At 41.4% G+C, this 25,854-nt stretch overlaps 1 pseudogene; it reads right to left on the bottom strand.

Annotated features, from left to right (window-relative positions):
* Positions 1–1,565: 1,565 nt before the first annotated feature.
* On the bottom strand, positions 1,566–4,124 carry LOC148119588 (non-histone chromosomal protein HMG-17 pseudogene; annotated as a pseudogene).
* Positions 4,125–25,854: the final 21,730 nt, after the last annotated feature.

Genomic DNA, 25,854 nt, shown 5'->3' with positions numbered 1-25,854 from the left:
AGACTGCTCTGAGCTCCTGTCTCCTCCCGCCTTACATTCCTCGCTCCACCCAGCCATATCCCTCCTGTCTCCACCTTTCTAGTGCTGGGATTAAAGGTTGTGATCCCAAGTGCTGGGATCACCTTTGTGTGAGTTCTGTTTCTGGGTCAATTTTATGTAGCCCAGGCTGGCCTTGAATTAACAGAGGTTCTTCTGTTCTCTGAGTCCTGAAATAAAAAGTGTGTGCCACCACTGCCTAGCCTCTAGTGACTTAGCTCTGCACTCTTATCTTCAGGCAAGCTTTATTTGTTAGAACACAGACAGAATATCGCTACATTCCATAATGTTTGTGTATATTTTTGATAAGTGAAATCTCAGATATTTAAGAGTTTTGTTGCTCTGCTGAGTGACATATTATTTTTAGTAGATTTAAAAAAATAGTTTTTGTCATTATGAGGAAAAACATTGATTTTTTTTATTCATGTCTTTTGTATTATTTGCTATATTCATAATCTCAGATACTATCTTTTACTGTCTGTTAATATTTGCTGGATGGGTGATCATACTATTTCCACATAATAATATTTTTATTGCTTCCCAGGCTCTCACTTGTTCCAAACAGCAGAATTTCATTTCGTTTTATAACCACTGCATAATATTCATATGTACATGTGTAAGTATTGACAGACCTTTTGTATTTCAAAATAGAGTGTTTTGAAATTGAACCCAGAAGGCTCCACAAAGTAATTTTTCCAAGTCTATCCTATGAAATCTTTTTTCTTCCAAGCCAAACTAAGCCCAGCTTTATTAAAGACGCTTTCCATAAACCATCATGGCTTTCTAGGCAGGACACAGGCAGTCATTGACAGTACGCAAGTACTTCCAAACTTCTTGTATGGGCTACCAAAATCGTACAGCAACTATAAAACCCAACGAGTCTTCATTCGATGCTCCGAAAGGGGGGAGGAGCTTAGAGTGAGGGCTCATATTTCACATTAAGGATGTTGTTTTACAACTTTTCACAAGCCAATCTTGACTTTCAGGAAATGAAATGAAAATGGCAGAATTATCAATCTGCAGATCCACAATCTTCTACAAAAGCAACTGCTGCTCTTTTGAGGACACTCAGTGATATCACTGCAGAGTCTGAATTGCCAAACAGACTGGCAAAACCAATTTCTGGGGTCAGGTTCCAACAGGGCTCTGGTCTTAAGGGATTGAGTCTATGTTGATGGTACGGGAGGAGAAAGATATAAAAATGGATTTAGTTTTCCCACACAAGGCATGTAATGCTATGGTGACCACATAAGTCAACACCAGGACGTCTCTCCTGGGAGCCACAAGGAGTCTTTCAAGATTATCAGGGAAAGATGTTTTTCATCATGAACCATCATCCACCCAGCTTGGGAGACATCACTAGTGACACATGTTCCTCCCCCCCCAAAACAATGAAGTGTTCTGTGTGCTAACAACATAGCTTTAAAAAAAGTAAAACAAAATTATGCATTTTTATAAAACTTGATTAAAAATAATATTTCAAACTGTACAGTCACCAGAAGAACACAGTTATCAAAAACACATGCATTTCACCTGGCATCACCTTCAGCTTTTTGTGCCTGGTCTGCTTTGGCGTCTCCATTCTTTGCAGGATTATTGGCATCCTTACCAGCATCGGCCTTCCCCTTCTTCCCCTCGGGTACCTTCACTCCCTTCTTTGCAGGGACCATTTTAAGACTGGGCTCTGGCTTTGTAGATCTTCTCTGTGGCTCATCCTTCACCTTGGCTTTATCTCCTTTGGTATTCCCTTCAGCCTTTGTGGGAATGCAGCGGTATGCGGCTTGGGTCCAGCTGGGGGTTGTTCTTGCTGCTTCTTCCCCTATGGAATATTAAGTAAACTCTACACCAAGTTTTATGAGATATTAGTTTACGACATGTTACATTTGCTTATGTTACAGAACATTTGTTTAAGGATGCAAAGATGTGTTGCATTCTTCTATGTTGCATTTGTTTAACTCTGTGAAGCTGTGTTACTCTGCCTGTCTAAAACATCTGATTGGTCTAATAAAGAACTGAACAGCCAATAGGGAGGCAAGAGAGAGAAATAGGTGGGGCTAGTGGACAGAGAGAATAAATATGAGGAGAAATCTAGGAAAGGATGGAGAAGTGAGGAAAGGTGGTGAGGAGGATGCCAGGGGCCAGCCACCCAACCACACAACTGGCTGTGGAGTAAGAAGGAAAGGAAAGAAAGACATATAGGACAAAGAATGGTAAAAATCCTGGAGGCAAAATGTAGTTAAGGAAAACCAGGATGATTTAGGTTAGAAAGCTGGCTAGAAACAAGCCATTCATAAGAGAGAATAGTCTCTATATATTTCTTTAGAAGCTGGGTGGTGGACCCCCAAAGAGTTAAAAAAAAAACCAATTACATCAAAAAGGCACAAGAGTTTGGCACGTTTCCTGCAAGGCACTGTTGGCACATTGCGTAATCAATGTGCACCTGGCAGCGTCACCCTGGCCAGAGTCCCTGAAGGCTTTTGATACTCACGGTTGATGAGTTCAAAGCCATCTGCTGTGTGATGCTGTCCTCACCTCCTCATTTCAGTTCTTCCAAAGAGCCAACATTAATGGGAGAGACAACAAACAACTTTCGATTTAGGGAGCCAGATAATTTCACTCTATCTTTTTGGAGTCACTAAATTATTTTTAAGTGACATAAATTCAGTTTGTAAATCAATGCTAATCTCATTGCCTATTGCTCCTCTTTCCTCTCCAGCACTTCCCTGTTTGATTAGATTCTATCACAGTCCTTGAGCCAGACACCATCAGGGTAGCCTTAGCTCCTAGTTAGCACAGGGAAGAACTAAAGGACTACCCTGGAAAGCCATAACTTGCCATGACCTCAAACATATTTTGAGTTCCTGTGCTCTTACATCACCTTTCTATCAGTGGGAAGGGGAACCCAGTCCATTGGTTCACGAGTTGAACAAGCCCCAAATCTACAAGACAGATGGGAAAAGCTTGGATCAAAGATTAGAGCTTCAGGATAGCTGAGTCACCGTCGTGGTGCACCCTAGGAACGGTCAGTGGGCTGGACTGGCTGTTGTCCCACTGTGCAGGAAGAAAGCAGGGCCCAACAACGACATCTTACTTCCTTTCTGCCCTTAGAACCGAGTCCAGTGTCCCTTTGTGGGAGCTATCACTGGCCCTACCAGCTGCGAGGGTGGGAGGAAACACAGTTAGGGTTTTACTAATCATCAGGCCCCACTGGAGAAGGGTCAAGCTGCGGTAGAATTGGACAGAGCGGCAGTGAATCTGTCACCCACCGAGTTACAGAAAGTAGACGGCTTCACATCCTCGTGCTATCTTTGGACTTGGTTTTTCTCTTTAGCTTTAAATAGCCTTACTGAAGGTGAACTTCCCCGGGGGAACTATGAAATGGCCTTCCTTGGAGTTTCTCATTGTTTCAGTTCTAACAATATTTGAACCTGGCAAGTTTCGAGTTCTCCTTGGGAGACTGAAGGAAGAATGGATTGGAAAATATCCTGTTCTTTGACAGAACAGAAGTGACAGTATTTCACTGTCTTGGCTTATTATAGCTAAAGAGAGATTTCCTGAATTTCACAGAATTAATGGTGAAATCAGAATGTTGTTTTGTGTAATTGGTTGTGGGATATTATAAAGTGAGCATGAGGTATTAAGTGAGTATTATGTTCCCTTAATAGGGTTGGCATTGCTCAAAAAAATTGAAGTGAGCGGTGATTCCTTTAGTGGCCCCAAACTCTCCATTCCAGAATCCCAAGCCGACAGCAACTGGCTGACTTCTTCTATGAGTAATTGAATGCAATTTATTGGGTATTGTTTTCATGTTTCTTATATACAAATTCACTTATTTGTTAGTCAAAAGTGATGACCTGAGTTTGATCCTCAGAGTCCACATAAGAAATCTGTGTGTGATCCCCTGGTGTATGCCCCCCGACAGCTAGAGAGAGAGAGAGAGAGAGAGAGAGAGAGAGAGAGAGAGAGAGCCCTGCACCTTGCCCGGGAAAGATGGTGGAGTTGGTGGTGTGAGTGTGGATGAGCAGGACCTGAGCACAGGAGAACTGGCCATGCTCCTTGCTGCAGGCTGCATTGGGTGAACTGGCCATGGCAGGACTGGAAAGTTTGCCTGGGTCGTGATGATGAGGGAAAGCTGATGGGTTGACCAACCTAGCAACCATCCAGGCCCAAACCCAGGGCTATGAGTTGGTCCACCACAACATCCCCCTCATCTATGAACTGTTGAAGCCTATGAAGGGGATGAACCTACAGAACCAAAGCTGCAGGATCTCCATGACACAGAACAACACCAGGATATCCACGAGGAGCCCCAGTGAGGGGGCTACACCCCATTGTCGATGGTGTAGCACAAACCAGAGGCCTTGAGCCAGACCAATGACTCACAGCAATGGAGATCTGCAGTGAACTTGAATGGACTGAGAGGTAAACTCTGTAACTTAACAGGCCACATTACAGCCTCCACAACAAGATTCTTCTTCTTTGTTTTTGTTTCTTTTATTTTGTTTCATTTGCTTTGTTTGGTTTTTGGTTTTTCTTTTAAATTATGCTTTGTTTTGGGGGGAGGTCGTAAGGGTGGAGTGTGGATGTGGGGGATGGGGAGATGGGTGAAATCAGGATCCATAGAGAATCAATAAAATTAAAAACAAAGAATTCTGGGCATGGTGGCACTTGCTTGCAATTCCAGCCCTAGGCAGATGGCCCCGCTGGCCCTCAGAGCTTATTCAGTGAGCTTCCAGCCAAAGAGATCTTGTCTTAAAGCTGAGTGCTGTTCCTTAGCCAATGCTTGCGGTTCATCCAGCCCCCACACAGATGTGTGTGGACCTGCAGACACATGTACCTCCCTTGAACATATAACATGTGTACATGTTAAAAAGTAGAAGAAAAACAGCTAGCTACCCAGATAGAAAAGTGTGTCATCAGAATGTCCTTGTGAAAACTCAGGAACTGGAGGGGTAAGTAAGCATGTTCAACTTGGGGCATATTCTTGGTTAATATTCTCTTTCTATAGCCTTCCAAACAACGTTCTTCTTTGTTCAATATCCTGTCTGTGTAGGGCCAAGCAGAATAATCCACCTGAAAGTTCTCACATGCTTTCTGAAATAATGCTTGTAATTGCAAAATGCAGCCTGCTGGTAAAAGACCTGACTGAAAAGAATATTTTGCTTACCTACACAGTTAATCTATAACAAGTTGCTTGGGTTCTTGGGATAATTTGTTTTTCACCTGTAATATGTAAAGTGTTTAATCATGTAAGGGACATGGAAAACACACTGTTCTTTTTTTTCTTGAATTTATTGTAATCAGTCACTTGAAAAACAAGTGTTTTTCACACTGTAATTAGTATATTGCTCGAAAAACATTGTTGGGGTATATAAGCTATAGAAAAAAGTATACAGTAGAAAAAATACAGAGGAATAGAGAAGGAAGCCATCAAGAGAGTGTGTGACTGTCTTTTTCCTTAATTCCCTCAGATAAAAAAGTCTAGTATGGACTTCCTTTTGAACCCTGTGCTGTTGGGGGCTGGTCCCCCAGGCAGAAATAGGCCATGCAGGTTGTCAGTCACAAGGCTCCTCCCACAGGGTAAGGAGCACAATGCCCTCCTCACCTGTAGAGTACCATGTCCAAGCAGTCCCAGGTCCCAGTGAGAAGCCCTTCACAGAGTGGCAGGATTTCTCAGGAGTCAGTGGTCTAGTGAGAGTCCCTTGAACCTCCCTGGCTGCAGGGAGCCCAAAGGGGCACTGCTGAACTTCCCTACCCCCAATAGTGTCAGATGATTTTAAAGGAGAAAGAAGAGGAGTTGGGGTTCTTGCTTTCTTCCCACGAATCCTCTAGGTTGCTGATGCAAATTTGTCACCTTTAATCTTTAAGCTTGGTCTGTAATACGGTGTGCAGGGTGAAGGAGCTGAGTCCCGTTTTAATAACTTTGTTAGGAAAAGTAGGGTTCTAGGCCACCCAGTGTCACTCCCATTAGAAACTAGGTGAATACCATTTCTAGGAGGCAGTGGAACCCAGCACCAGGAATCTGAGCATGGCAGTGAGGAGTTGAAGGCCTGTGTGGAATGCAGAGAAAGGTATGTCTCAAACACCGATGTCCAACACATCAGCTAAAATTCCATTTCACCTGGTGTTTCGCTAGGACAGCCATCTTCCGTTTGTCTCAGACCCCTCAGTACTTTAAAAATTTGTTGATTCTCTCTCCCCTCGGCCCCATATGTGCGCGTTCACATCCATGTGCGTATGTATGTGTGCAGGTGAACATACGCAGCTGTGGATGTGTGAATGTAGGCTAGAGGTCGCTATCTAATGCGGTTATCAAGTGCTCGACACCTTACTATTTTATAGACAGGGTCTCCCACTGAAACTGGGGCTTTCCAATTTGTTTGAACTGTTATCTAGCAAGTCCCAGGGGTCCTCCTATCTCTGCCCCCCAGCATGAAGATTACGGGTCATGCTGCCACCCAGCTTACTTTTTTTAAATTCAAGGTCTCATGCCTGAATAGCAGACACTTGCCAAACTGAATCATCTCCCCAGCTCAGAGTATTCCTGCTTTTGATGGTGTAATTTGTATTTATCATGCTAGAAATTGTGACCAATAAAAATTTAAAGTTATGCATTCGTTCATTTCAGGACAATAATAAATTTGACATGTATTAGTGCAATTAATATTTTAGCAAGTATTTCCCAAAGTATCAAAAAAGTCACATCATTTTACATCTTGGTCAGTTACTTTTGTGTTAGCTGGTTCTCGGGCTTTTCATATCTGTGCCGCCTTCCACTGGCTGTACTGCCACGCTCTTGGATCAGCAGCCCCGGTGTAACTTTAAATGCTGTGCGTGAAAGTCCCCTGGAGACGGCAAAGCTCCACTGGAGCCCTGGCTGCTGAAGCGCGGCCTTCCCCCTTTAAGGTCCATCACAGTCCAACTCAGCACGCCTGGTCTACTCAGACGTGCGCTGCCACCCGGGGCTACGGAAGTCACCCTCTCATAGAAACCTACAGAAGACCAAATGAAAACAAACCCAACTTACATCTCATAAACTCTCGTGGTTTCACATAAAATCCAGAGCAACAGATAGGAACATATAGGTAAATCCACAATGCATTAAAATAAGTTTTCCTCTTATAAGTTTTTTCTTCTAATTTTGTTCTTCAATAAAGTTTTCTCTTTATCACACTATTTTTATTTTATTTATTTGTTTGTTTGTTTGTTTTGTGGATTTTGGAGACAGGGTTTCTCTGTGGCTTTGGAGCCTGTCCTGGAACTAGCTCTTTTAGACCAGGCTGACCTCGAACTCACAGAGATCTGCCTGCCTCTGCCTCCCGAGTGCCCAGTTTAAAGGCGTGCGCCACCACTACCCAGCTCACACTATGTTTTGATTACTTTCCTTTTTCATTCTCTTTTATCTTCCTTTAGTCTCTAGCAAATCCTTTTTTTCCTGCAAGCCCATTTCTTGGATTCATGACTTTGGCTTAACTGTGTGACCCATTTTGCTTTATCTACAATCTGTCAGCACACTCTATGTCCTTGAGAGGTAGGTATTCTGATGTCAGAAACTTATGTCAGTTCCTTAGAAACGAATGAACAGACAATTATCAAACAGCGTTCAGATCTGGTAAGTAATGAAACTAGGGATCCAGTCGGCCCCTTTACTGACCAAATGTAGTAGCTTTGCTTGTAATGTCTCTGTGGTGAGTTGTTACTCTGTTGTACTTCCATGTGATGTTACTATGTCTCTGTGGTCAGCTCACAGTCATAAAGATGATAATAGGAACAATGTGCCCCATCAGCAGAGGGAAGAAAGAACATTGGACAAAGTTTGAACAAGGCTACCTCTAAGAGCTGTGGGAACTATGCCTGAAGGGATTATAAAGATGGGAATGGGAAAATGTGGGGCAAACAGGAGAGGAAGACAGGTACCAGTTTTTTTCTTTTGGTCCACCAACCAGTTCCCAAATAACCACACAGAGACTTCTTATTAGTTATGAATGCTCGGCCTAGCTTAGGCTTGGTTCTAGCTAGCTTTTTTTTTTTTTTATTTTAACCTAAATAACCTGTTTCTCTTTATCTACCTTTTGTCTTGGGCCTTTTTACTTTTCTTTCCTTCTGTATATATGATGTTCATTGCTTATTGTGTCTGGCTAGCTGGTGGCTGTCTGACTGGCCCCAAGCATCCCCTTCTTTCTTCCTCATTCTCTCCTCTCTTCTTCTCAAGCCTAGAGTTCTTCTATTTATTCTCTCTACCTGCCAACCCTGCCTATTCTTTCTTTGTATAGCCATTGGCCATTCAGCTCTTTACTAGACCAATCAGGTGTCATAGGAGGCACGGTGAAATAGCAACACGTCTTTTCACAGTTATATGAATATAGCATAATCAAATGTAACACACCTTTACATAGTTAAAGTAATATTTCACAACATAAACAAATGTAACACATATTGGCCTAGTTAAAATAATATTCCACAATAAGGATCCTCAAGTCAATTTCTTCATAATTTTAATCAGCTTGGCCTTTGTCTATATTGAAGTTTTTTCCTTCTTCTTCTTTTTTTTTTTAGAAATGTCTGAGCATAAACTGAAAGGTACAAAGTTAGTTCATTATTAGATACAGATAAGTGAAGACCCAAGCAAAGCTGAAGATGTTTTCTTTATGCTTAAAATGTCATCACAAAGTCATGGGTACATCCATCTGTCCACCAAATTATCATTCAGGTTCAGAACAGTGCCAGTCAGCTCTCTGGGTTTTCTATTTCTTTTCAGATGGCGCTTTGTCAATTTCCTAAACAGCTCTCAGAAAGCAATGTGGCATCACTAGTTGGATTAATGGCTTCCCAGACAGTGTTTGAATTGACCTGTGTGGGACAAAACTGTATGACAAAGACAAGCTTTGCTATGGCTTCCCTTGGGTGACACGCGACCCACCACCTGGTCTCTTCCCTGTTCTCTGATCATTCTCTGGCTATTTGTTTTGTCGGCTGTTGTTCTTGTCCCTTTGCCTGGTTTCACTCTCCTTGGCTAAGGCATCTACTCTTTTGCTTTCTACCGCTCTGCAAAGCACCGCTGACTGTAATAAGGATTCTGAAGCTAGGCTGCCTGGTTGGAATATGAGTTATGCTTACTGGATGCATGATCTTGAGTGCATTTCTTAGCTCTTCAGAGACTTCTGGTTTGGCATTCAAGAAAATGAGAGTAGAAACAGCTTCCATCTCACAGTGCTGTTGTGAAATATCCTGGAAAATATTAAGGATACTGCAAATTAATTTTAAATAAAAGACAGGGAGTGAGTGTACAGAAATTCGACATCTTGTGATCACCAGTGACAGCTGGTGGAGAGTGAGTTCCCCTTAGACTGTGGTTCTCTGTGGAGGCCCAAAAATGTGAACCTATTTCTGTCTTGTCTAAAGGTCAGAGAGTTTGAAGTTGCTCAATTGTTAACAACAATCAGGGTTATACATCCTGAGTCAGGATGTGGTTACTTGGTTCTTTTGACATTAAGATGGTTCATACAGCTAGATCTACTCCACCCTGACCAACAGTCAGGAAATTCAAGCACACACTTCTGCTGCTTCTTTTGAAATTGGAAGTTTGACCTTGGGAGTGACTGCCTTCAGGATACTTGGACTAGGGTGGGTTCACTGCCTAAACAATAGAATGCTAATGACTTGATATCTCAAAGTATTGAAGCAAGTAATTGTTCTAGTTGCTCTTTGTAGCATGTTAAAACAGTCCTTTATCTTTTCCCCCCTGTGGTATTGGGGTATAAAAGTATATGGAAAATTAAACAGGGGATTTCAGTATTCACTGGAACTCCCTCTTGATACTATTCTATGTTTTTCTGTTTTATTATTTTCACACACATCTTTGTATTCTTTACTAATATTTCTAAATTCCCACACTCCTACTCTGGCAAGAGGTATTTTTGTTGAGGCTGGCCCCCAACAGTTCTCAACAAAATTCCAGAGCATATCAACTCCTGACCCCATTTATAAGATGTCCATCACTGTCACCAAATAGTTTCCAAGACCCAGACTTCTCCGTGGAATGCAGTCTGCTCTCTAGGGAAGTACAATGCCCGTGAGGGACTGCATGAGTTCTGTGGACTTTCAGGTGAGGATCACATGCTGACTAGAATCTACAAGGCATTTACTGTGAGTAATGGCAGCTAGGGCAAGAGAGAGGATATGTGTGAAGGGGCCACCCCAGGTGGGCGCTCTGCAGATGTGAGCTTTCTGCCTCTAGCTTGACACACTTTGTGATCAGTTCTGACAGGACAGAGCTTCTGACCTTCGCCTAGATTCCTGTCATACTAATTCTGAAGAAAATGATGACACATTTAATAACTCAGTTCATTTACCTTGGAAAGCACAAATGTCCATAATTAGTTCCCAATTATTCAACATGTGGCTTCTTCTGCATTTGGGGACCCTGTTGTCTGAGTTTTGATAGCTTTATGCCACGTAGTCAAAATCAAACACTGTGTTAGTCACCTTGTCTGATGTTGTGCAAAAGGCCCAAGAAAAACAGTTGAAATGGTGGAATTATCTGCTCTGATGCATGGATTTACAGGGTTGTCTCCAGTCTTCAACTATGGTGATTCTGAGCTCGTGGTGATGCAGAGCATCGTGGTGGTGAGGCAGCATGTGACAGAGGCTACCAACCTCAAGGAGGATGGGAAGCAGAGTGAGAGGAGGTGCGGGGGGTGGGGGAACATACTGTAAGTGACCTGCATTTCCCAAGTAAGCTTCACTTCCTGAGGATCCCACTCTAGGTAGTGTTTCTAGCTAGAGACTAAGCCTTAAAACAGAGCCTATGGGGGAGCACTTCCTATTTAAGGTACAACACTATATCACTACACTCAGAAAGGGTTTAAAGAAACTATAACCACTGGATAAAATACGGAGTGTGAGCTGCAGCACCTATGTTATAGGCGACCACTACCTCCTTTAGCCCCCTGTTGATAGATAGGAAGGGAAGAATCTGGTATAAGGAGGGATTCTGGATAAACTGACCTGAGGGATTTCTTCCTGAAGACAGACCAGGGAGATCCTGGGGTATGAGAGAGGGTGAGGAAAATGTGGCCACACATCAAGAGCAGCTAGATATCAGTGGCACAGGGTTCTTTGGTATAACGAGGTTTCATAGGGAAGTGCACAGTTGGCTCAGGAGAAGATTTGGTAGGATAGCAACAGGTTGGAAAAGAGTCTTGTTGTCCACCCTCCCCCCAGAGCCTCCACCAATACGTTGGAATCCTAACCCACAAGGTTTTGAAATGTAGCCTTATTTGAAGTTTGAATATTCTCAGCCAACATCAAATTAAAATAGTCCTTCCAGTATGGCTGGTGTCCTTACGGAAGAGCGCTTTCTGGGCTGGTGTGATGTTTTCCCAGGATTCTGAGCCTCTACAGGTACTTGGGATCTTTCAGAGAGGAATCTTAGGCCCTGGTACTTGCTGTCAGTTTCATAGATTCTTGCTGATTGCATTGAACTCACTCAGTGTTTACATTTCTTTACAGCATTTATAATCTGAAACCATATTTGTTGATTATTCTTATTGTCATCCCATTTCCTATGCTGGGCTTCAGCTCTATGATATAATTATAATTGTAATTATAATCTTAAAAATCTTTACTGCTGGGGCTGGAGAGATGGCTCAGTGGTTAAGAGCACTGACTGCTCTTCTCCAGGACCCGGTTCAATTCCCAGCACCCACATGGCAGCTCATAACTGTCTGAAAATCCAGTTCCAGGGGATCTGACACCTTCACACCAATGCACATAAAATAAAGTTAAATAAACCATAAAAAATTACAAAAACTCTTTAAAAAAATCTTTACTGCTGTATCTCAGTATCTGGACAAAATAGTTTGCCCTCCCCCCAGGCAATGCACCACTGGTCTTTACATGGCTCATTACAATTCGCTCTCTTTGTCTCTTGTCTTCACTTATGCCTTCCTATGATATCCTTAGTTTGATCCTGTTTTTAAAAATTCATTTATTTTTATTTATGTGTATATCGGTGGTGGTTTGAGTAAGAACGACCCCCATATGCTCCTATATTTGAATGTTTACTTCAAGGAGTGGCACTGTTTGAAAGGATTAGAAGGTTAGGAGGTGTGGCCTTGTTGGAGGAAGTGTGTCACTGGACATGGGCTTTTGAAATTTCATAAGCCATACCAGGCCCAGGCTGTCCTCCCTGCAGCCTAAAGATCAGGTTGTAGAGATCTCATCTACTTCACCAGCACCATGTCTGCCTGTGTTCTGTCCTGCTCCCTGCCATGATGATACTGGTCTAAGCCTCTGGAGCTGGTCCTACATTTAGTCCCCAGTTAAATGCTTCTCTTTTATGAGTTGCCTTGGTCATAGTGTCTCTTCTCCACAACAAAACAGTAACTAAGAATGTGTGACTGTTTGTTTGGATGTACACAGTACATTGTACACAGTCTATGGAAACCTAAAAGAGGACATTAGCTCTCTAGAATGAGAGTTACTGATGGCTGTGAGACACCATGTGGTTGCTGGGACTGAGCAGAGGTCCTCTTCTAGAACAAATGCTGTCTAACTGTTAGGCCATCTCTCCAAACTCATGACCCTGTGTTTTGAACTGAGTTGGCTCTTATGACTCAAATATTGGACCACTTTATCCAGGAAGCATTCCCCAACTTTTCATGGAAGAGTTGTGAATCCTTCCCCTGTATTTCCAGAGTGTCTTAGACTTAATTCTTAGAAGTTGTCATCAACATGACTCATTCTGAGTCCCAGGCAGAATAGCACAAGTGACTCATTCCTCCCAGTTTGAGTCCAGCAGGGGAAGCAAATGGCCACTCTTACTGACAGGGGGAATGGGTTCTGGGTATTAAGACTTACAATGCTATAGGAATATGAATTGTTCCTGAAGATGTATTGGGTTTTTAAGCTGATTTCCTTAACCCTGAAAGTTGTATGGTGTCAATCTTTGAATGCTGTTGGGAATCCATCACCTGCTGTGTGCACAAGTGAAGGGTTCCTGTCCTTAGTCTTAAAGATACAGGTTTATTCTGAGTAGTATTTATTGTCTTTTGTTTATTTGTCTTTTTTACTTTATTCTATCAGGCCCTCAGGGTTTCAAGGACAGAAAAATGTTGATTTCTTTTTCGTCATTTTTTTTTCTTATATTATTACTAAGCTGGAAGTCTCTGAGACTCTCTGAGTCGGCTCATCTTCTCCCTCTGTTCCCCTGAGGAAGGGATGCGATGTCAGGGATGGCAGGGCTTCAGATATGTGGGGAGAATCCAAATTCAGTAATTACAAGCCAGGGACCCCTGGGCTTGCTGGAACTCAGACCAGTGACAGGAGGAAACAGGTTCTTACAGTCGGGGCAAGAGGTACCCGACTCATGCTGGATGACTCAGGTCAGCAGGTCACTGTGGGGCGCAAAATGCTGCTTTAATTAATTCTGCCCCGTATGCTGAACTTCCTCTGAGAATCGCATTTAAATTCTATTTTTTAAATGGAGGGAGTAAAGACGCTGACAGTCAAGGAAGTCTGTTTTCAAGTGCATTTTATCAAGCACTCTGTAAATCCTGGGGCAGTTTAAAGTGTCATTTAATGAGCACCAGGGCTTCCCTGGAGAGAGAAATAGTTTTCATCAAACTCACTACTCCTTCAGGGGTTTGGAGTGGATTTGGTTTTTATGAACAGTTATGACTTTTTCATAAGGTGTGCTTTGCTTTCACCCGGGATGGCATAATTCATAAACGAAGGTGTAATTACCTTTTCCAGGAATAAGCCCCTTTCCTGACAGCCACAAGTCCCATCGAAGCCAGATTAAGTCCCTGTGCATAGCTTGTGTGATTGATTGTTATTTTGTCTATCCACAGTAAATACCAACAGCTCCTTCACCTTAGACTGTGAACCAGAAGAGAAAGACGCAAAGGGAAGGAATAGATGGTAGAGTGACATTCGGGAGAACTCTCCCAAGACAGCATCTCTGATGCCTACCAATCCTTTGGTGCTTTAGGTGGAAAGGAGGAGACGGCTCATCTTTCTCACTAGCCAGCAAGCTCTAGAGAGGCAGCCACGTCTATAGAAGTTTGCTCAGAATGGTCAACGCCCTCTTCCTAGTGTTGATGACCAATGGGCTTCCCTCACTCCTCCTCTTCCCACCCCTTGCTTCTCCCATCTACCAACACTAAATCAGGCATCTCTACCCATTGTCACTGCACTGCCAGACTCTTTCTGAGCTTGGGGGAAATGTGGAGTGTGGGAGCTGCCTCTCTGACTCCTACCTGCAGGCTTCTGTGTCCGAGGATGCAGGAGGCCCGAGATTTTTTTTTATCCCCACTTCTCCCCGCTTCTGAGGTCTGAGGTTGGCTTACCGGAAGGATGGCACATTCTTTGGCATGCTGGCAACGTTAATCAAATGCTATTTTGGGAATAACACTCTGGCAGCAGAAACTGAAGGCGGGGAGTGAGCTAGCCGCTGATTAGAGTAATTTGGTCCTCTTTGGCCTCAACTAGGAAGGTATTTTGCCAGGACTATTGTTTAGAGAGGCTGAATGAGAAATATACAGTGAGCCTATTGGGAGGCAAGTCCTGTGCCAGATGCTTTACACACCTAAATTCACTTAAGAGGTAAAATAATTCCTGTTCTCTCTCCTGGCACCATTCTTTCCCGCTTTAGCACTTCCCACAACTGATCCAATTATCCATTTATTTGTAAAGTAACTTTTTGTTGTCTGTGTGTTTGTGTTTGAGACAGAGTCTTGCTATGACAATACCAGGAGGATCGGGAACTCACTCTATATAGTCCAGGTTGGCCTTAAACTCACAATTCTCGTGTCTCAACCTCCTGAGTGCTGGGATTACAGGTGTGCACCGTCACGTCCCAAAACAAGATCGTTTGTTTTCATGGTAACCTCTATCCACCAAGTGCCTGGATTTCATATTCAAAAACTTTGTTGAATGATCAAATGGTTTAGTTAAGACTCTTTTGGGACCTATATGAGTTAAAAGAAAACCACCAATCCTTTGGTGCTTTAGGTGGATGGAGGAGAGAACTATAGAAACAATCATGATATAAGAAAGTTAAGGAAGTTGGCTCTGGGATCCTTGGCAGCCACGTTGTCACTGGGAATTCACCCTTTAATGGACATTAGTTTTCCATGCTTCTGTGTTCTGGCTCTGCTCAGAGTGTCAAGAGAGTTTCTAATTGGCCCACTTTGGATTGGGCATCTGATCATGAGCTGATCAGCTATATCCAGAAGGGTGATATAGTATGTGTCTATACAGGGATCTTCCCTGAGGACAGTGAGGAAGGCAATGCTCAGAGAGAGAAGTTACTGGAAGGTAACCTAAATGGTGCTTATCCCGATACGTTGTAGGAAGGAATAATGTCTGTAGACATGTTTTGGAATCCTAGTCCCAGCACACCTTTTTTTTTTATTTAAATTTTTTTCATTTTACAAACCAACCCCAGTTTCTCCTCCCTCCCCTTCTCTGCCCCCCCCACTACCTCCCTCTCTTCCCATCCCCATCTACTCCTCAGAGAAGTTAAGGCCTCCCTTGGGGAATCAGCAAAGTCTGGCATACCAGTTGAGGCAGGACCAAGGCCCTTCCTGCTGTATCAAGGCTGAACAAGGTATCCTTTCACAGGGAATGGACTCTAAAAAGCCAGTTCACGCATCTGGGGTAAGTCCTGGCCTCACTGCCAGAACCTCCCCCCACCAACAGATCGAGTGTCATAACTGTCACCCACATTCAGAAGGTTTAGTTAGGCTCCATGCAGTTCCCCCAGCTGTCACTCTAGAGTCCGTTACTCTCACTGGTTTTGATCAGCTACCTCTGTGGTTTTTCCCATCATTATCTTGACTTCTACCCCTTGCTCATGTGATCCCTCCTCCCTCTCTTCAGCTGAACTTCAGGAGCTCAGCCCAGTGCTTAGCTGTGGATCTCTGCATCGGCTTCCATCAGTTACTGGATGTAGGATCTACGATGACAGTTAGGGTAGTCACTAAACCGATTGCAGGGTAAGGACAGTTCAGGCATCCTCTCTATTATTACTAGGAGTCTTAGCTGGGGTCATCCTGTGGATTCCTAGCACCAGGTTTGTCCCTAACCTCATAATGGCCCCCCTCTATCGAGATATCTCTTTCACTGCTCCCTTCCATCCCTCCCCCACCTTGGCCTTTTCAGTCCCTCATGTTTCCATCCCCATCTCCTCTCTTCTACCCCTCCTAGTTTACCCAGGAGATCTTAACTATTTTCCATTCCTGGGGCCCAACGTGTGTGTCCCTCTTAGGGTCCTTCTTTTGACCTAGCTCCTCTGGGATTGTGGATTTCAGCCTGGTTATCCTTTGCTTTATGCCTATCCACTTATGAGTGAGTCATGCCGTTTTTGTCTTTCTGGGTCTGGGTTACCTCACTCAAGATAGATTTTTTTCCTAGTTCTATCCATTTGCCTATAAATTTCAAGATGTCATTGTTTTTGTTTGTTTGTTTATCACTAAGTAATACTCAGTTGTGTAAATGTACCACATTTTCTTTATCCAATCTTTGGTTGAGGGGCATCTAGGTTGTTTCCAGGTTCTGGTTATGGCTACTACATATAATGCTTCTGTGAACATAGTTGAGCAAATAAATGTCTTTGTATATGATTGTGCATCTTTTGGGTATAAGTCCAGAAGTGGTATTGCTGGATCTTGAGGTAAATTGATTCCCAATTTTCTGAGAAACCACCACAATGATTTCCAAAGTGGCTGTACAAGTTTGCACTCCCACCAGCAGTAGAAGAGTGTTTCTTTTACTCCACATCCTCTCTAACATAAGCTGTCTTTTATGTTTTTGATCTTAGCCATTTTGGCAGGTGCAAGATGGTATTTCAGGGTCATTTTGATTTGCATTTTCTTCATGGTTAAGGATGTTGAGTAATTCCTTAAATGTCTTTTGGTCATTTGAGTTTCTTCTGCTGAGAATTCTCTGTTTAGATCTGTACCCTATTTTTAAATTGAATTATTTGGTATTTTGGTGTTCAGTTTCTTGAGTTCTTTATATATTTTGGAGATCATCCCTCTGTCAGATGTGACTTAGTGAAGATGTTTCAGTAGGCTGTCATTTTGTCTTATTGACCATGTCTTTTGCCTTACAATAGCTTCTCAGTTTCAGGAGGTCCCATTTATTAATTGCTGCTCTTAGTGTCTGTGCTAGTGGTGTCATATTTAGAAAGTGATCTCCTGTACCCACGTGTTCAAGGCTACTTCCCACTTTCTCTTCTATCAGGTTCAGTGTAACTGGATTTATTTTGAGGTCTTTGATTCATTTGGATTTGAGTTTTGTGCATGGGGATAGATATGGATCTATTTTTAGTCTACATGTCAGCATCCAGTTATGCCAGCACTATTTGTTGAAGATGCCTTTTTTTTTCCATTGTATAATTTTAACTTCTTTGTCAAAAATCAGATGTTCATAGGTGTGTGGGTTAATATCAGGGTCTTAAATTCGATTCCATTGATCCATGTGTCTGTTTTTATGCCAATACCAAGCTGTTTTTATTACTATAACTCTATAGTAGAGCTTAAAGTCAGGGATTGTGATACCTCCAGAAGTTCCTTTATTGTACAGGATTGTTTGCCTATCCTGGGTTTTTTGTTTTTCCATATGAAGTTGAGTATTGTTCTTTTAAGGTCTGTGAAGAATTGTGTTGGGATTTTGATGGAGATTTCATTGAATCTATAGATTGCTTTTGGTAAGATGGCCATTTTTACTATGCGGATCCTTCCTATCCAAGAGCATGGGAGATCTTTAGATTTTCTGATATCTTCTTTAATTTCTTTCTTCAGATACTTAAAGTTCTTGTCATACATGTCTTCCACTTGTTTGGCTAGCACTGCCCCAAGATAGTTTATGTTTTCTGTGGCTATTATAGAGAGGGATGTTTCTCTGATTTCCTTTTCAGACTCTTTATCATCAGTATATAGGAGGGCTATTGATTTTTTTTTTTGAGTTGGTCTTGTATCCTGCCACATCACTGAAGGTGTTTATCAGCTGTAGTAGTTCCCTGGTAGAGTTTTTGGAGTCGCTTATGTATACTATCATATAATCTGCAAATAGTGAAAGTTTGTCTACTTCCCTTCCATTTTGTATTCCCTTGATCTCCTTTTGTTGTCTTATTACCCTAGTTAGAACTAAGAGTCCTATGTTGAACAGATATGAAGACAGTGAAAAACCTTGTTTTGTTCCTGATTTTAGTGGAATGGTTTTGAATTTCTTTCCATTTAGTTTGATGTTGGCTGTTGGCTTGCTGTATATTGTCTTTATTTTGTTTAGGTATGTTCCCTGTATCCCTGATCTCTTCAGGACCTTTATCATGAAGGAGTGTTGGACTTTGTCGAAGGCTTTGATCATGTGTTTTTTTTTCTTTTAGTTTATTTATATGATGGATTACATTGACTGAGTTTTATATGCTGAACCATCCCTGCACCTAAGGGATGAAGCCTACTTGATCATGGGTGGATTTTTTTTTTTGATGTGTTCTTGGATTCAGTTTGCCAGTATTTTATTGAGTATTTTTTGCATCAATGTTCATGAGGGAGATTAGTCTGTAATTCTCTTCCTTAGTTGAGTTCTTATATGTGATTTAGGTATCAGGATAACTTTAGTCTCATAAACAAGAGTTTGGCAGGGTTCCTTCTATTTCTATTGTGTGTAACAATTTGAGGAGTATAGGTTTTAGCTCTTCTTTGAAGTTCTGGTAGAATTCTGCACTGAAAACATCTGGCTCTGGGCTTTTTTTTTTTTTTTGGTAGGGAGACTTTTGGTGACCGCTTTTATTTCCTTAGGGGTTATAGGTCTATTTAACTTGTTTATCTTGTCTTGATTTAATTTTGGTATGTGGTACCCATCCAGAAAAATGTCCATTTCTTTAAGATTTTCCAATTTTGGGAGTATAGGTTTTTGAAGTGTGACTGAATGATTCTCTGGATTTTCTCAGTATCTGTTGTTATATTTCCTTTTCATTTCTGATTTTATTAATTTAAATGTTCTCTCTCTGCCTTTTGAGAAGTTTGGATAAGTGTTTGTCTACCTTGTTAATTTTCTCAAAAAGCAAAACACAGCTCTTTGTTTCATTGACCCTTTGTATTGTTTTCTTTGTTTCTATTCTATTGTTATCAGCCATTTATTTGGTTATTCCCTGCTGTCTACTCCTCTGGGGTGAGTTTTCAGCACTTACATTGATGTGATCCTGAGCAAATGAATCTCTCTGTCCTTCAGTGTCCTCTCCTGCAGAGAACAGTGTTAACCTCTTAAATGTATTGTGTTGAATGTGGCAATGCTGGTAAGATGCTTAACACGGTGCCTGGTACCCGAAGCACCCAGTCATTAGCTGGCACTGGAAGATGGGGAGCTGCTGCCAGGATTTGCCTTTTCTCTCTGAGTAGAAGAAAGAACCCCACAAAGAATCTCAGGGTATCTAAATTCTGAGAGAGATCAGGACTGATCATAAAGAAGAATTTCAAATTCAGGGAGTAATGACTTCAATAAATCCAAAGTATTCATGATGTAACTTGATTCCCATTTTAGCATGTTATTGAGAGAACAAAGTAAATTTAACATTGGTATCCACATAAAAAAAATCACTTCTGTACTTGTTAGTTCTCCTGGGTGTGAAGGCAAGAGATTCCATTTCTAGGTCAGTGTCTCTTCACTTCACGTGGTCCTGGAGCCTGCGCTCCACACGCATTGGCCTCATGCTAATAAAACAACGGTGAGTCAAGCCATTCCACCATGGAAGGGTGCTGCCCCAATGACTACTAATGCTTATGAAGGATAAGGTGAAACCCTAGTCTTTAGGGAGATCCGGGAGTTAGCTATGTGTGTGAACCTCTTTAAGCCAAATGTCAGTTTCTAACACAGCTTCCTTTAATGAAACGTGGCAAACTTCTGGGTGACCCGGTTCTTTGATGTGGCATTAGGGAATGTATTTGGAGCTTCAGTCTAGTCTGTGTGTTGGGCTCTCTCGATGATTCTTGAGGTGGGCAGTAACCTGGGATACACACTTTTCTGCTTTACCGGGTGGCGGGGGAGAACACAATTGAAAGTCTCATCGCAGTGTTTACTATAAAGCTACAGTAATCACGACCACATATTAGTACGAGGACAGAAAAATACAGCGACGGGTTAGAATATGGAGCCTCCAGACAATCCCAGACACAAGTGGAAGTTTGTTTGGGGACAAAGATGTTAATACACAGCAGTGGGGGAAACAACTCCTTAAATAAATGGGTCCACTGCTTATAAATATGGAGAAAGAGAATAACCACTGATACCAACCTAAAACCAGATGAGCCATCCAAGTAAACATGAAGGTGATGTGCAGGAAGGATTTCTTTAGGGTTCTAATAGGAAGGATCTCTTAGCTGGAAATCGTGGCGCTTGCCTACAGATCCAGCGCTTGGGAAACGGCATGGAGTCTGAGGCCAGCCTGGGCTACACACATAGAGACTTCAAGGTCTAGTTTCCAAATGGAAATTTGCCCGTAGAGCTCTCACTAGAGTCAGATCAGGCAAATCGGGAAGATAACATTAGACTCCTGGCTCCAAAGCGCAATCTTTCCTCTGAAAGTGCCCTTTCAAACCGGGCACCTCCGCCACAACCGCTGCAAGCAAATGAAAACGCGCAGCTGTTCCTCTTCCACGACTCAGTTCAAGAGTCCTGGAGACCGCTGCATGGGTCCCCCCGTAATTATGTTGGAACCCTTGCCGTACTGCCTTCACATGGGTAGTTTTGAGGTTTTATTTTCCCGTGGAGACACTTTAGCAGGAGGCTGGATTAACAGTTGAAGAAGCCAGTTTTTGGCGTGAGCTGCATGAACTATTGCCAACGTTGGTTCAAATGTGGCCAATCCAATCTATAATCTTGGTAGCAATGCACGAGAGTACTGCAGTTCCACATCCTTGCCAGTGTTTAGCAATGCTCGTTTTTTATCTGGAAAAGCTATCTTATTATTATTGTAATTAGTAGTTATATAAATAACAATGGTGTTTCGTGTGTTTTTTTCATCTGTATTAGCCATTCAGGTATACTTAGAGTTTTCAGATAAACTTATTTTTTTTTTCTGCACGTTTTCTATTAGTTTTGTTACTCTTTGGGTCTCTTTATGTATTTGATAATGATATTTTGTCGGCTCTTTTTTATTTTTCTGGTAAGTTTCCTTGGCTACTTGAGTCTCTGTACTTTTGCATCTCCACAAAGCTTTTAGATATATTTATATTCCCACCACAAATCTGATGTGATCTTTTTCACTTAGTCCATAGATTAAAACTGGGAGTAATTGAAATATTCACAACATTTAGTTTTCAGATCGATGTATATTATAATTCCTTCCATTTACTAGGTTTTTGTTAGTACTTCTCAATAAAATTTATAGTTTTATTCCTTTTCATACTTTTAGGTTGAAATGTAGAAGTAAAATTACTTTATATCCAGAAATGCTATTATGAAATGCATTATTGCCAGTCTAATTTAGACTGTTATGAATTTTATATGAATACAGCTATATCATTCAATAATAACAGCTGTGTTCTCCCAGTACTGCGATATTTTCCCATGAAGCTCTATATCTCTTTGTCTTTATCTTCATTTTCTCTTATTATACTTGGTAATGTTGTTGACCACTTTCCAGTTCACTAAGTTTTATTTAGCTATATATAATCTGAAGTTAAACCTACTCATTGTGATTTTAATTTCAATTACTACAATTTTCTTCTTAGAAGTTTCATTTTCACGTTTGCCGGTTACCTCATCATAATTTTCCTATTTCTTGAAAATATTTTCAACCTTGATTTTCACAGTTTAAACAGAACAGACTCTTAAAAATTATGTTTGGTAATGCATTTATTGGACATATTTTTTAAAGTCTGATTATAATGCTTATTTTTTATGTTGTATCTGCTCCCAGTTGGGTAGAAACAAGCCAAGCATTATTAAAGTAAGAACCTGCTGTATGCATTATAAAGACTGTTTGTTAGGCTATTTTGCTGTATAATTTCAGGAAATGGGTTCTGTCCTTTCAAAGGGGTCATAAATTACATCCAGGTCCAAGTGAAAATTATCCAGCTAAAATGTATGGCTGTCAGCATAGGGTAGAATTCATTTTTATATTGGGTCCTGCTCCATAATTACTACAATGACCTATTTTCGAAACTAAGCCAGTCCAAAAAGGTTTCATGGGGGAAACAGAGTGGTCACTCCCTCCATATCACTCAACCACTTCTGGAACACCCATGAATACAAATGAAATCAATGCAAACTGAGACGTGTGTGTGTGTGTGTGTGTGTGTGTGTGTGTGTGTGTGTGTGTGTAGAAAATAACTCTGATTGGCCTGGAAAAAAATTAATGAATTGCCCCTGGATTTTAATGCTATTGTGCCATGTTTATTACCAGGTTGAACTAAAATTTAATGAAGACCTGCTAGTATGTTCCCAATAGTGACAAGAAAATTTAGTTTTAAGCATGCATGAAAATGAAAAGAACTTTATCGTGAATAACGGTGTGTCTCTCGCCTAGATTCCGCACCTACTGCTTTAGAAGCTACCGTGCAGCCCTCTGCTGCATCCAGCTCTTCCTTCGCACTCACAGACCCAGCTTCTTTACGATGCATTTCCAAGTTCATTGAAGACTTTAGTACATTTTACCTCTAAGTAATTCAGTAGGCATATCATTAAACAGAGTTCAATATTTATTTGGTTACTTCGTGAGGTGAATTTTATTTTTATATTTATTTTGTGGCATTCACAAATCATAAATGTGACAGTTAGTGACTTTTTCCCCCTCTCTTTGTTGCAGGATCTCTCTGTGTGACCCCAGCTAGTCTGGAATTTAATATGTAGTCCAGGCTGGACTTGAACTCATGATCCTCCAGGCTTAGCTTCCGAAGTGCTGGGATTACAGACTGCCTTATCAGGTTCAGTTTTCATGAGTGCTGGTTAATACCCCAGTATGCATTCAAGGAGAGCATTGCCTCAGCTTGGAAACCCTCCAAACCCTTCTCAGTCATTTCCTGGGAGCCCTCAGAGGCAAACTTGCTTTTTGCCCCTCCGAAAAACTTGTACAAATGGATTCATACTATATAAATTACTTTAAGAAAATATTTTACTTTGGAATAATTACAGATTCTAAAAAGGAAGAAATGACATGGAGAAATTCAGGGAGCAGATAGGATGGGATTATCCCAATAAATCCGCTGTAAAGTAAATCTTGATATCGGTAATCTACCTCTTCTTAAAACCGATATTTGGCTCTATCATTAAAATAAAGCCATCTGCTGGGTGGTGGTGGTGCACACCTTTAATCCTAGCACTTGTGAGGCAGAGACAGGAGGTTCTCTGTAAGTTCAAGACCCGCATAGTCTAAAGAGTGAGTTCTAGGACAGGTGCCAAAGCTACAGAGAAACCCTATCTCGAAAAACCAAGTATATATATGTTTTATACTATCCCTGAACATTATATTGAATTTAATAATTTTAATTTTTACATGGTCATACACACACACACACACACACACACACACACACACTGAAGCCATCCTTCGAGAAGTCCATCTTCAGTTCAGCATGGTCTATGATTCTTTGGATTATGCACAGAATGAGCCTCACCTAAACACAGGATTCGGAAGACACAGCTAACAGAGGAAAAGGCCTCCAGAAAACCGTGGAAGGAGGAAGGTCAGGGGACTGCAAAGGACAACGTTGACGCTGGCAAAAAGTGAGTGGAGCCCGACAGAGCAAAGGGACTTGATCTGCTGTGAAGTTCGGATTCCTGAGAGCGCAAATAAGCCAAAAGCTTGCACGTGCGGAAAAGACGCCGCTCATAGACGGTGTGGTATTGCACATACTCATCGCACCACGGCTCATTGCAGGCTTCCCTGACATTGCTGTCGTTCTTAGCGGTGCTGAGCCGCTTTCCCGTGCTCCTCCGCTGCCTGTGTAACTCCCTTGGTAAAATATCTTTATATCTTTCAGCCATTTTTAACTTGACCAAAACAAAACAGTGACTTCTGGTAGTTCTTCATTCAAGATGCAGCTCCTTGGTCAGTGGTTTGCAAATTCTCATGTGGAGGCTGCAATTTTATTTTCTTCATGGAGTGCTTTAGTGTGAACATTAAAAACATAAGTTTTTACTGGAATAGAATCCACATATTTAAAGTGAACATCGAAGTTAATGCTGAAGCACATTCGCAAACCACCGCAGTCTACTACAGACATTCTCATCAACGCCAGACACAACACCCTCCAGCTAACACACTTTTCTCCAAAGCCATCATGATCTGTTCTCCGCGGCTCCAGATTCCCCTGTTTTGGGCTCTCATAACTGGAATCACACACCATGTAGACTCTGTGACTAGCCTCTTTTATTTAGCACAATGTTCTCAGTTGTCTAAGCTGCAGCAAGCGTCGGGTCTCAACCCTCTTTGTGGCCCATCATATAGTTGTACCACATTTTCTAAATCCACTTGTGTGTTGATGAGCTTTTGGATTATTTTCTCCTTTTGGTTATGAGCAAGTATTTTGTTTTTTTTTTTCTGGGAAGTTATAAGTAATATTCAAATACTTTTCTTTTTCGGTTATAAGATACCCTGATTGGTACTTTTATTTATATTATTGAACAGCATATACCAGTCATTGTTTCTGCCCTTGAGCCTACATCATAGAAAAGTACAGTTATTTATATTCTAAACCTGGAATCATCAATAACCATGTTTTTAATAAAGTTTTATTGAAATCTTCCTGTGCTCACTTGTTTATCTGTTGTCTAAGACTGCTTTGCTGTTATGGCTGAGTTGAGTTGTGGCAGAGACTGAAAAATTTTCAAAACCTTGAACACTTTTTCTTTGACCTTTTACAGAATGTGATTTCTGGTCTGTTTTATTCTATCCCTGAACATTATATTGAATTTAATAATCTTAATTTTTACATGATCATATGAATATATATAAATGTAAGTTATTAAAAGAAAAGCCAAACTGTAGCAAGTTTATGTTGATACTATAGGTTAAGATTGAAAAGATATTTCTCTTTGAGAAGAGCTATTTTAGGGTTGTGATTGAAGGCGCTACTCAAAATCTTACTCATTTAATATAAATTCCCCATGATATTTGGTAGCACTTTGAAAGGAATTTGTTTAATTACTATACTTGGAGAGATACTGACCAGAGGGGAAATAGACAATGAATGAGCAGATTGCAGATAATCTTTATTTTCTCCTTGGGCCCACTTGAATTTATTTTTTGTTCAGGACTGAGACCAAGCAGTGGAGACAAGCTGGATTGTCAGGGAGACGGAAGGGGAATTGACAAGGCATTCTACACTAGGCAGTATGCTCAGGGTAAAGTCCGTGCTGTATTCTGGAGGATTTAAGTTTTTTTCCCCTATTTTTATTAGTGTCTATGAATTGTACAAAAAGAATGGGTTTAGTTGTGGCATTTTCTGAAAAGGATTAAAAAATACGTATTAATGTTTTCCTTTTAAAGATAGGCCACTTCCTGTAGGGACCATAAAAGGGGAAGCAGAGGTTTCACCAATCAGGGTCTATTTGTCAAGTTGTTCAATCACTTCTTCAGTCCTCATGGGGTTTGGGTATCACTGATACTCTCCTCAGCCAGCTATTGGATGTTTGGAAACTGATGGTTATCCTTCTACCCCAAATTTGCTTCTTATTTTTCAACGTAAAATTCAGTTCAGTCTGCTATTACTGTGGAGCTGTGCTCTTACAATTAGCTTCCCCCTGGTTTTCAGCATAACCTACTTAGCCATTAGGACCCTCAACTTTCCTCCTGCATTGCCTCTGGGT

Source organism: Myodes glareolus, chromosome 16 (genome assembly GCF_982192425.1).
Source record: "Myodes glareolus chromosome 16, mMyoGla1.1, whole genome shotgun sequence".
Taxonomy (NCBI): Eukaryota; Metazoa; Chordata; class Mammalia; order Rodentia; family Cricetidae; genus Myodes; species Myodes glareolus.
Note: the sequence above shows the minus strand (reverse complement) of the source record. Positions and strands in the feature narration are given on the sequence as shown.